Source organism: Euprymna scolopes, chromosome 22 (genome assembly GCF_053919585.1).
Source record: "Euprymna scolopes isolate OS-2025 chromosome 22, ASM5391958v1, whole genome shotgun sequence".
In the NCBI taxonomy this organism is placed as follows: domain Eukaryota; kingdom Metazoa; phylum Mollusca; class Cephalopoda; order Sepiida; family Sepiolidae; genus Euprymna; species Euprymna scolopes.
In genome coordinates, this window is record NC_136503.1 from 49,082,099 (window position 1) to 49,091,571 (window position 9,473).

General features: G+C 31.4%; 1 pseudogene; it reads left to right on the plus strand.

Annotated features, from left to right (window-relative positions):
- The first annotated feature begins 2,295 nt into the window (after positions 1–2,295).
- On the plus strand, positions 2,296–3,471 carry LOC145243437 (caspase-3 pseudogene; annotated as a pseudogene).
- Positions 3,472–9,473: the final 6,002 nt, after the last annotated feature.

Below are 9,473 nucleotides of genomic sequence, written 5' to 3' on the forward strand. Positions count from 1 at the left end.
CTACGTTCGCCTTCATCCACTGATTGTTGGTCGAGCCCAAACCATGATTGACAGAAACTCCCGAGGATCCAGATCAAATTCTGCAAGAGTACCGTTTTTTTTTTCATTTTCGCCTTCTTTTTCACTTTGGAGTGGATTGCTGTACTAAGAATATAAGAAACATGCATTTCCTCTTTTTATTAGATTTTTCCATTGCACCAAATTGAGCCACTGCAACGCGTGGCAGGGTACAGCTAGTATATATATATATATATATATATATATATATATATATATATGTTGAAAACACTTTAAAAAGAGTTAAAAACATATTTAATTTTCATATATATATACATGTTGAAAACACTTTAAAAAGAGTTAAAAACTTATTTAATTTTCATATATATATATATATATATATATATATATATATATATATATATATATATATATTATCAGGGGTGTGACTTCAGTTAGAGAAGCTTTGATTTAATTTGAATAAAATAAAATACGTCTTAAGTCTGCTGGAAACCAAATTAATTTTAAGAAAAGAAACAAATATTTTACTTGCTTGAAATTAAGTAAGTAAAATATGTATTTTAGCAAATGAAATATTTGTTTATTTTTGTAAAATTGCGTTGTAATTCGGCTTTCAAGCGGACTTTATGCGTATTTTTTGTATTATACTTTATGCGTATATTTGTATTATATATATATATATATATATAATACATATATAATATATATATATATATATATATATATATATATATATATATATTATTAAACGAGTAGATTTTTTTTTATCTGGGCGAGTATGGATAAAATGAATTTCTCAGACAAGACAACTTTGCACAATTTTTATGTCTTCATAGGAAGTTTAAAATTACGTCTAGAATCTTTATTACAAGCGTGACGAAAATCTCTTACATGATTTTAATCATAGGAAATTTCTAAAATGTACGGCTTTAGCTTAAAGGTCTCAAGAAGAAATTGAAATTTAGAAAATCTTACTTAATTGATGTCTAATGACTATAAATCAAATTCAATGTGACTCTGGTATATTTGAATTTTAAATGGCGTGATGTGTCTATATTATGAACCCTCTTACAAATCCTTTAAATTACTCACCACAGAAATAAAAATTTGGGGAATATGTATTCATTGATGTCTAATACTTATTTAATAAAATCAGAAATATAGAGTCTGAATTTTCACGTAGGCTTCCACTCTATTTTATCTCCTTTGCATAAAATCAAATTAAACTAGATATCATTCAGATTACCCATATTTACATCGAGCAGCTCTGTTCCTATATTCATAATGATCGGTTCATTAGTTTAGCAGTAAATCTTGTACATCTAAATATATAAACGTATGCACATACCTTATGCTATTCGATCAATTGGACACTTTTTTTCTTCCTTGATCTGTTAATGACGCGCCATACCGAGGACCAATGTGAATTGACTTGGTTTTATGAATGCACATCTTTATCGCTACTATTCTTGTGAAATGCCTTGAGCCTGCTCTCGGCCTGCCAAGTCACCAGGACATTCGATGAAACTTTCTGATACTTGCATGTTGGTTTCGGGTTAGGGTTAAGTAATAAATTAATTAATTAATTAATATTTACCTCCTCATTTTTCTTCTCAATTCATTTTAGTTAACTATTACTCAATGTTTGTTGTCACATTCCTGGAATGCTATTGGTCTATTTCTCAACTTTGATCAATAGTTCTTGTGCTTACTTGCTTGATGCCTCCGTTCAGTCTCCAGAAACAATGGATACCCCCTGTTAGATTAGCTGCGCATTTAAATGTGAGGCAAAGCTTGCACAATCTCCAATCACATCTCTCCTGAATCGGCACTGCTTGAATCCAGTGGCATGACGACTGGAAACAATGCCGAAATAAGCGGAGAGCACACACAGCACCTGGAATTCCCAAATAGTCACCCATTTTTAATACTGACCAGACTCAACATTGCTTAACTATGGTGATCTAACGGAAACCTGTGTGTCAACGTGATTATGCCGTATATTTCTATCCATTATTTACGTATTTACATTTTAATGTATATAATTTTAACTGTAATCGAAAGTTTAATGTTGTTGGATAATATGTTTTATTAAGTTTATTAGGCTGTTTGATAAGGATGTTGTTTTTCGTTAGATAAGAAAATGGTTTCGGACTGAACAATAAAAATCGAATAGTGCGTAATACCTTATCTTGTTGATATCAGTTCTGAAGTAGTTGAATCATTATAGTTGTTTATATAACCGCCTTTGCTGAATTCGTTCATTTATTTGTAAAGCATTAGTCGTGTTAATCAGTTCCGATAACCGCAAGCAACGCCATGACTTCCAATGATCAAACCGACGCATATTTATCATCGTCCCCATCTTCAGCATATCCGAAACGAATTGCCACCATTCGTCAATTATACGAGGGCATGCTAACAACGGAACATGACCCAGAAATTCCCTTGGAAAATCCTGACAGAACATTTGCCTATAAGATGGACCATGAGAGACGAGGAATCGCACTGATAATAAATAATGTGATATTCTTAAATGGGATGCCGGAACGACAAGGATCCGCAAAAGACGCCCGCTGTATCGAATCGGTTTTAAAAAATCTCGGCTTCCATGTCATCATACGCCACAACCAAGACAGCAAGTCTATGAAGCAGTTACTGGAGGACATGAGTATCGCGGACCAGAGTAACAACGACTGCTTTGTCTGCGTCATCCTTTCTCATGGTGATGACGATAATGTCATCTTCTCCACCGACGGTAAAGTTACGGTTGAAGAACTTATAACACCTCTTCTCCCTGACAAGTGCCCAAGTCTTACAGGCAAACCAAAATTGTTTTTCATCCAAGCTTGTCGCGGTACCAAAATGGACGAAGGTAAAGAAGTTCACGATGCGATCAAGAATATAAAAATGCAGGTTAAATATACCAAGATCCCAATATGGGCCGATGTCTTGATCTCCTATTCGACTGTTCCTGGATACTATTCTTGGAGAAATTCTCTGAACGGCTCCTGGTTTATTCAGTCTCTTTGCCAGGTCTTGAAAAATGACTCTCACGACAAGGAACTGATGGAGATGCTGACAAAGGTAAATTATAAAGTAGCGTATGAGTACGAATCAAAAACCGACTTTCCAAAGAACAACAGAATGAAACAAGCGCCTTGTATAACGTCTATGTTGACGAAACAGTTATACTTCCACACAAAATGAGGAGAGTTCCAACCGGCGCCACCGATTATTACTGGCGTAGTTATCATCATCACCATCATCATCAAAAGAGGATGAACAGTGGAAAAGGTTATGTTTATTTAAAAACTATATTATCCTATGGACGGATTCTTACTTAGTTATTGCTTCTCAATGTGTATATAATTAAACACACACACACACACACACACACACACACACACACACACACACACACACACACACACACACACACACACACACACATATATATATATATATATATATACACCCTAAATCTTGTCAAAAAGCAAATTTATTGTAAATTTTAATATACAGAATTTAAACTCAATTTTTGTTTATATATACATATATGGTACTTGTGCAGAATTTGAACCAGACGTAACTAACCGCCCGCTCGGCTTTGCTCGGAACATGACGTCATGCGTTCGGAACATGACGTCATGCGCTCGGAGCAGGTTTTAGATGGTTTATCAGGACGAAATCTTAAAAGAATACCACGACTGTCTTAATTTATTTTAGTAAAAAACAAAAACAAAAAGAAACAGTTGCCTGGCCCCACCCTGCAGGAAAAAAATATTTATGAAAAGAAAAAAATAACAAAAAAAAGTTTACTTTACATTATTTACAAAAACCAAGAAAAATGCAATACATGAAAGCACATAAAACAGTGTTTAAAAAAAAAAACTTTTATTAAAAAAATATATGCAGATCACAAAAAAATTGGTTTTCTTATTGTGTTCAATTTTGTTTGACAAAAAAAAAATGGTTAAAAAAATACAACTTACTTGTTTATTTTTTTTTAACTTAAAAAATTTGTTATAAGAATAAAAAGGAAATTGTTACGGTAGGCCATTGTTTCTTTTTTATTTTCGGTATATAAGTATTTTTTTTTTGCTGATTTCATTATATTTAAATGTCTTCTTCAGTATTTTATTTTCCTTGAATAGTGTTGTTACGCTTTGATAATCGTCGACGCTTGGCAAAAGCCGTAATGTTCCGAACAAAACCGAGCAGCCAGTTAGTTACGTCTGGTTCAAATTCTGCACAAGTACTATATATATATATATATATATATATATATATATATATATATATATATATATATATATATATATATATATATATATATCAATGATCAAAGAAAGAGTCAGTTCACAATTATATTTTTTAAATAACCAAAAGTAAACAAAAATTATGATTGTGGACAAATTCTTTCTTTAGGATACAAACAACCAATATACATTCTAGAATTTTATTCAAGTATGTTGAAACGTGTAAGATTTTTAGCCCTGAAACAGACATTAAATAAGTGAATGGCATAACTCTATTTATTTATAACTCTATTGCACTTAAACACACACACACAAACACATACACACACACATATCTATATATTGAAAGGTATTTGTGACTAATGTCAAAACACATTAATAGAAAAGTAATTTTACAATTGTTTCAAAGTTAATTAACTCCAGAGACTTCTAATATAAATAAAACAAGATTCTGATTCATTAGTTTACCTTCCTTCTTACGAAAGTCCCAAAATAAAAATTTAAAAAAAAAAAAAAAAACATAATAATAAAGTGACCTCTCTTTACAAAACATGAAAAATACCTCAATTTGAACAACAGAAAACTCATTATTCAATTGCCATTCAATGTTTTTATGTTTCTTTTACTGTTTTACCGCACCAGGTCCCACTGTTCTATAAATAGAACATCAAATAATCTATAAGAAAGTATATAATAGTACTTCTTACTGCATAATAACTTAGAGGAAAAGATAACATTCAGCTATATTCATCAACTTCTCTCCCAGGGTTGATGGAACACTTTTTAAAAATTCCTATGAAAAATGCTAATATTTCATTTGTTCGATGAGCACCCGTAAATTATGTTTATTACCTTTCCCCAACAACATGGTCGATTTTTTTTTTTGCCTTATATTTTTGGTCGATAGCCAACTAAAGAGCGGTACATACATAAAAAAATTTTTGTATTTGTGGCATTGAAACAATTGCAAACAAATTTGAATGCAAAATTTACAAAAAAATTTACTCGGCGTCGCCCAGGATATGAACTTATATAAATGAGTTTTGCAGTAACAAGCCACTTTGGTCTTTATCATATTGTGTAAATTTTATTTTATTTTAGTTCATCTATATTCATCAACTATTATCTGAAAGTTGTTGGAACCCTTTTAAAAATTCTTATGACATTTGCTAAAATCCTGTTCTGTTTGATAATAATTTCACTCTCTAAATAAATTAAATGACTTAGTGCATTCTAACTAGTATTGGGACGATTAATCTGAATCTGAATCGGGAATCAGAAAAATCAAACTATTTGGGGTTATCGGAATCGGTATCAGAATCGGAAAAATTGATGCCTATTTTCCGATGCTAAAACGATTCCTTTAATTGTCTTTTTTTATTTGATTTTGTTTAAACCAAAATCTTGCATTGCTGGTAATAATGATAAAATAATAAATATTTATTGATTTTAAAATATCAGTAAAGTTTAAATCGATAGATCATCCTCCACAAGTGTATTTTGACGTTTAGGAAAATATCTGCATATTTAACATGTTTTTTATGAAAAGCGGGGAAAATAACAATCTCATAGTGCAATAATTAGAAATTTATAAAGGAATTTAGCATGGAATCGGTAATTGTATCGGAATCAGGAAAAATATTGGAATCGTCCCATCACTAATTCTTACTCATTTAACATTGCAATGTAACTCTTTTTTAGAACTGCTTTACTCCTTACCACAATGTGTAAATTTTATCTATATAAATCTATATTTATCAACTACGATCTGAAATTTGTTGGAACCTTTTTAAAAATATTTGTGACATTTGCTTAAATCCTGTTCTGTTTGATAATGTATGAACTTATATAAATAGTAGATTACAATAGCAAGCCACTAACTTATTGTTAAAAGTGCAATGTAATTCTTTGTGTGAATTGCTTTAATTTTTACTATAATGTATAAATTTTATTTTGAATATACAACCTCTCGATTTTAAAAATCTATTACATGTGCTTAGTATCCTATTTATAGGAGAGTCAATATTTTGCTTTCTAAGTAAAATAAATGACTTAGTGCATTTTAACCCATTTTTGGTTATTACAAAAAGTTTCCACTCGATAGTATAAAAATTAGAGAAAATTAAAGAAGAGAAAAAATATCGCGTTTGGCTTTCTTAAATTTCTAATAACAATTAAAATACGAAACGATATCTCAAAAAAAAAAAAAAAAAAAATTGGGTCAATATATTTCTAGTACTTAATGGATTATAGTCTTCAAAATCCACATTTTTTAGAAAATCAAAATATTATATCGTTAATTGTCTTAGTAAAACTTCAATTATTAGAAAGTGTTAGTAATTAAAGGGAGTTAATTATGTCTTTTATTCTTTTACAGTTATTGAAAATTAAATTTTGATCAAACAGAGATAAATGTCAACTTACTATTAATGGATTAACCCCTTTGTATTCCAACGGATAAATTCTCAAAACAATCTTAAAACTGCAATTAAATTTTTCAAAAAGTATTTATTTTTAGGAAAAAACTTTTAAAGTGTTTCGAAATATTAGCTAATAATTTGGGATACCCTGCATTACCATGGAAAAAATATAATATATTTCTATTAAAACTTCTACCTTTCTCTTTCTCTCTTTCTCATCTCCCATTTTCTTCCTCCCTCTCCTCCATCCTCCTCTTTTCTCTCTCTCTCTGGATACACACACACACACACACACGCACACACATACACATGCACGCATGCATGCACGCAAGCAAGCACGCACATTTTCCTCAAGGAATGTGTCGGCATACAAGAATTAACTGCTTGATCAAAAAAGTCAGTTACTTCCATTGAACTAGTACATAATCTGCCCGGAAAACCAAAATACCACCTGACGAAACCTGTGCCAGTTTAGGGCCAAATAATTAATATGTTTTCTAAATTTTAGATATTATTAGTCCAGAGCAATGTAAAAAAAAAACAACAAAAAAACAAACAAAAAAAAGACAACAATTTTGTGGATGTTTGTTTTGTCGTTTTTGAGTTTTAGCCGGACATGCAACATACACACAGACAGCTGCCATTTATATTATAGATTATAATAATTCTATATTTTTAAACATTTTTATACATATTCTGTATAAGTCAATTTACTCATTCGTGAAAAAACAGTAATTTCTGTAAATAGATAAAAAATAACTGCATGCTTATATATATATATATATATATATATATATATATATATAAATATATATATATATATACACATATATATACATATACATATATATATATATATATATATATATATATATATATATATATATATATATATATATATTAGCAAAAGTACCCGTCGTTGACTGGGTTCAAAAACAGCCTACAGAAAATGGACTCTGATTTATGAAAGTATGATAGGTTATGAAAAGGAAGGGTTGTAAAGAGATAGCTTCGAATTTGGGATTATCAAAACCAAAGCAAAATATGATGAAAGTAAAAATAAAATAGATAAACCCCATAATTTATTATACCATACCTGTTCACACTGAAACACGTATCACAATATTGACCTCCATTCTATAAACATCACAGAGCGTCTGGTCAAGAATCATAATACATGGAGAGCAACCATCAACACCAGCGGTAACACGACAAGGTGTCCAACCACATCAGCTGAAAACAGAAGACGTTAATTCATGTAGTAGTAGTAGTGGTAATATTTGTTTACTGGTGAATCTGTCCTGTCAAAAATGCTGACAAAATACATCAATATGCAGTATTCTAAAAAAAAAAAAATGTAATTTTAAAATCATAATATTCACTTCGTTTTTTACATAACTCTGCTAACATCCATTGCATCGGCTTTGTAAATATTTAACAGGCGCTGGTGAATGATGATCGGTTCAATTTTTCCGCATGTAGGATATCAATGACGCACCTCTGCTTCCGACACATGTCCATGACAGGGATTACTTTTTTATGTCTCACACCGAAAATATGTGCAACAGAGAAACGAAACTTTCAGATCAGGAATGGATAACTTCAGTCATTACAATAATGCAATTTTCAATTCCTCTGATGTATTCAGCTGAAATAAAAATAGAAGGCATGCTTTTTAGAACGTCCCTCGTATCATTATTAAAATAATTGGTATGTGAAAAAATCAGTTGTTTAACTTTCGGTACAGTGGATCCAATATAGATAAATATTTATTATTATTATTATTATTATTATTATTATTATTATTATTATTATTATTATTATTATTATGATTATTATGATGATGATGATGATGATGATGATGTACTCACTAGGAGTTCTCAGACAGATCATTATCAGAGATTACTCACTTATAATAATCGCTGTTGTTTGCTGAAGACTGGGTGGCAACGAGTCTCTCCAAATTTCCAGTGTGCTCCACCTCCTTCAATAACGTTTGCAAATGACTTTGTGTTATCATAACAGCAACTCCTAAAAAAAGGGAGCTCCTCCTTTCCCCATATCATTTGCAAGTTAAAATAACCTGTTGAATAATTTGTCACATTTTCAACACTATTTTCAAATCAGATACTATTTGCTCGCTATCCCAAAGCTAGGTACAAAATGAACCTTCAGTATCTGCAATAAAGAGAAGTGCACTACAGGAGCCCTGGAAAGTCATGTATATAAATCTATAGACATATACATATACCTAACTTTGTATATCAGTAGAGATGGGCTAATCAAGATGCTAACTCTCATTGGCTGCTCTCTCAGACTCCTGAGCCTTAAGAGACATTTCATGGCGATATGCTGAGCACTGTGCAATTCGACAGGGACATCACTGCTGAATTTGGTGTAAAAAGCAGCGTCAAACTGAGAATTGTGCTTGTCCTATGCTATTTCACATTTTCTTTGCCCTTCTCCTGAGAAATACATTCAATTCATCTGAAGACAGAGTTCATCTTTGCTCCAGATCAGATGGCCGCCTCTTCAATATTAACCGCCTTTGGTTCAGGACCAAGGCTCAACAAGTTACCATCAGGTTCCTACTGTTTACTGATGATGCAGTGGCAGCATCTCACACTGAAGAAGGAATTCAAAGACTCATGGACGGGTTTTCCAATGCTTGTAAAGAATTCAGACTCACCATTAGCCTGAGGAAAACCTACGTCATGAGCCAAAGAACCCCAGCATCTCCCATCATTACTATAAATGGGCAGTGCTTAGACGT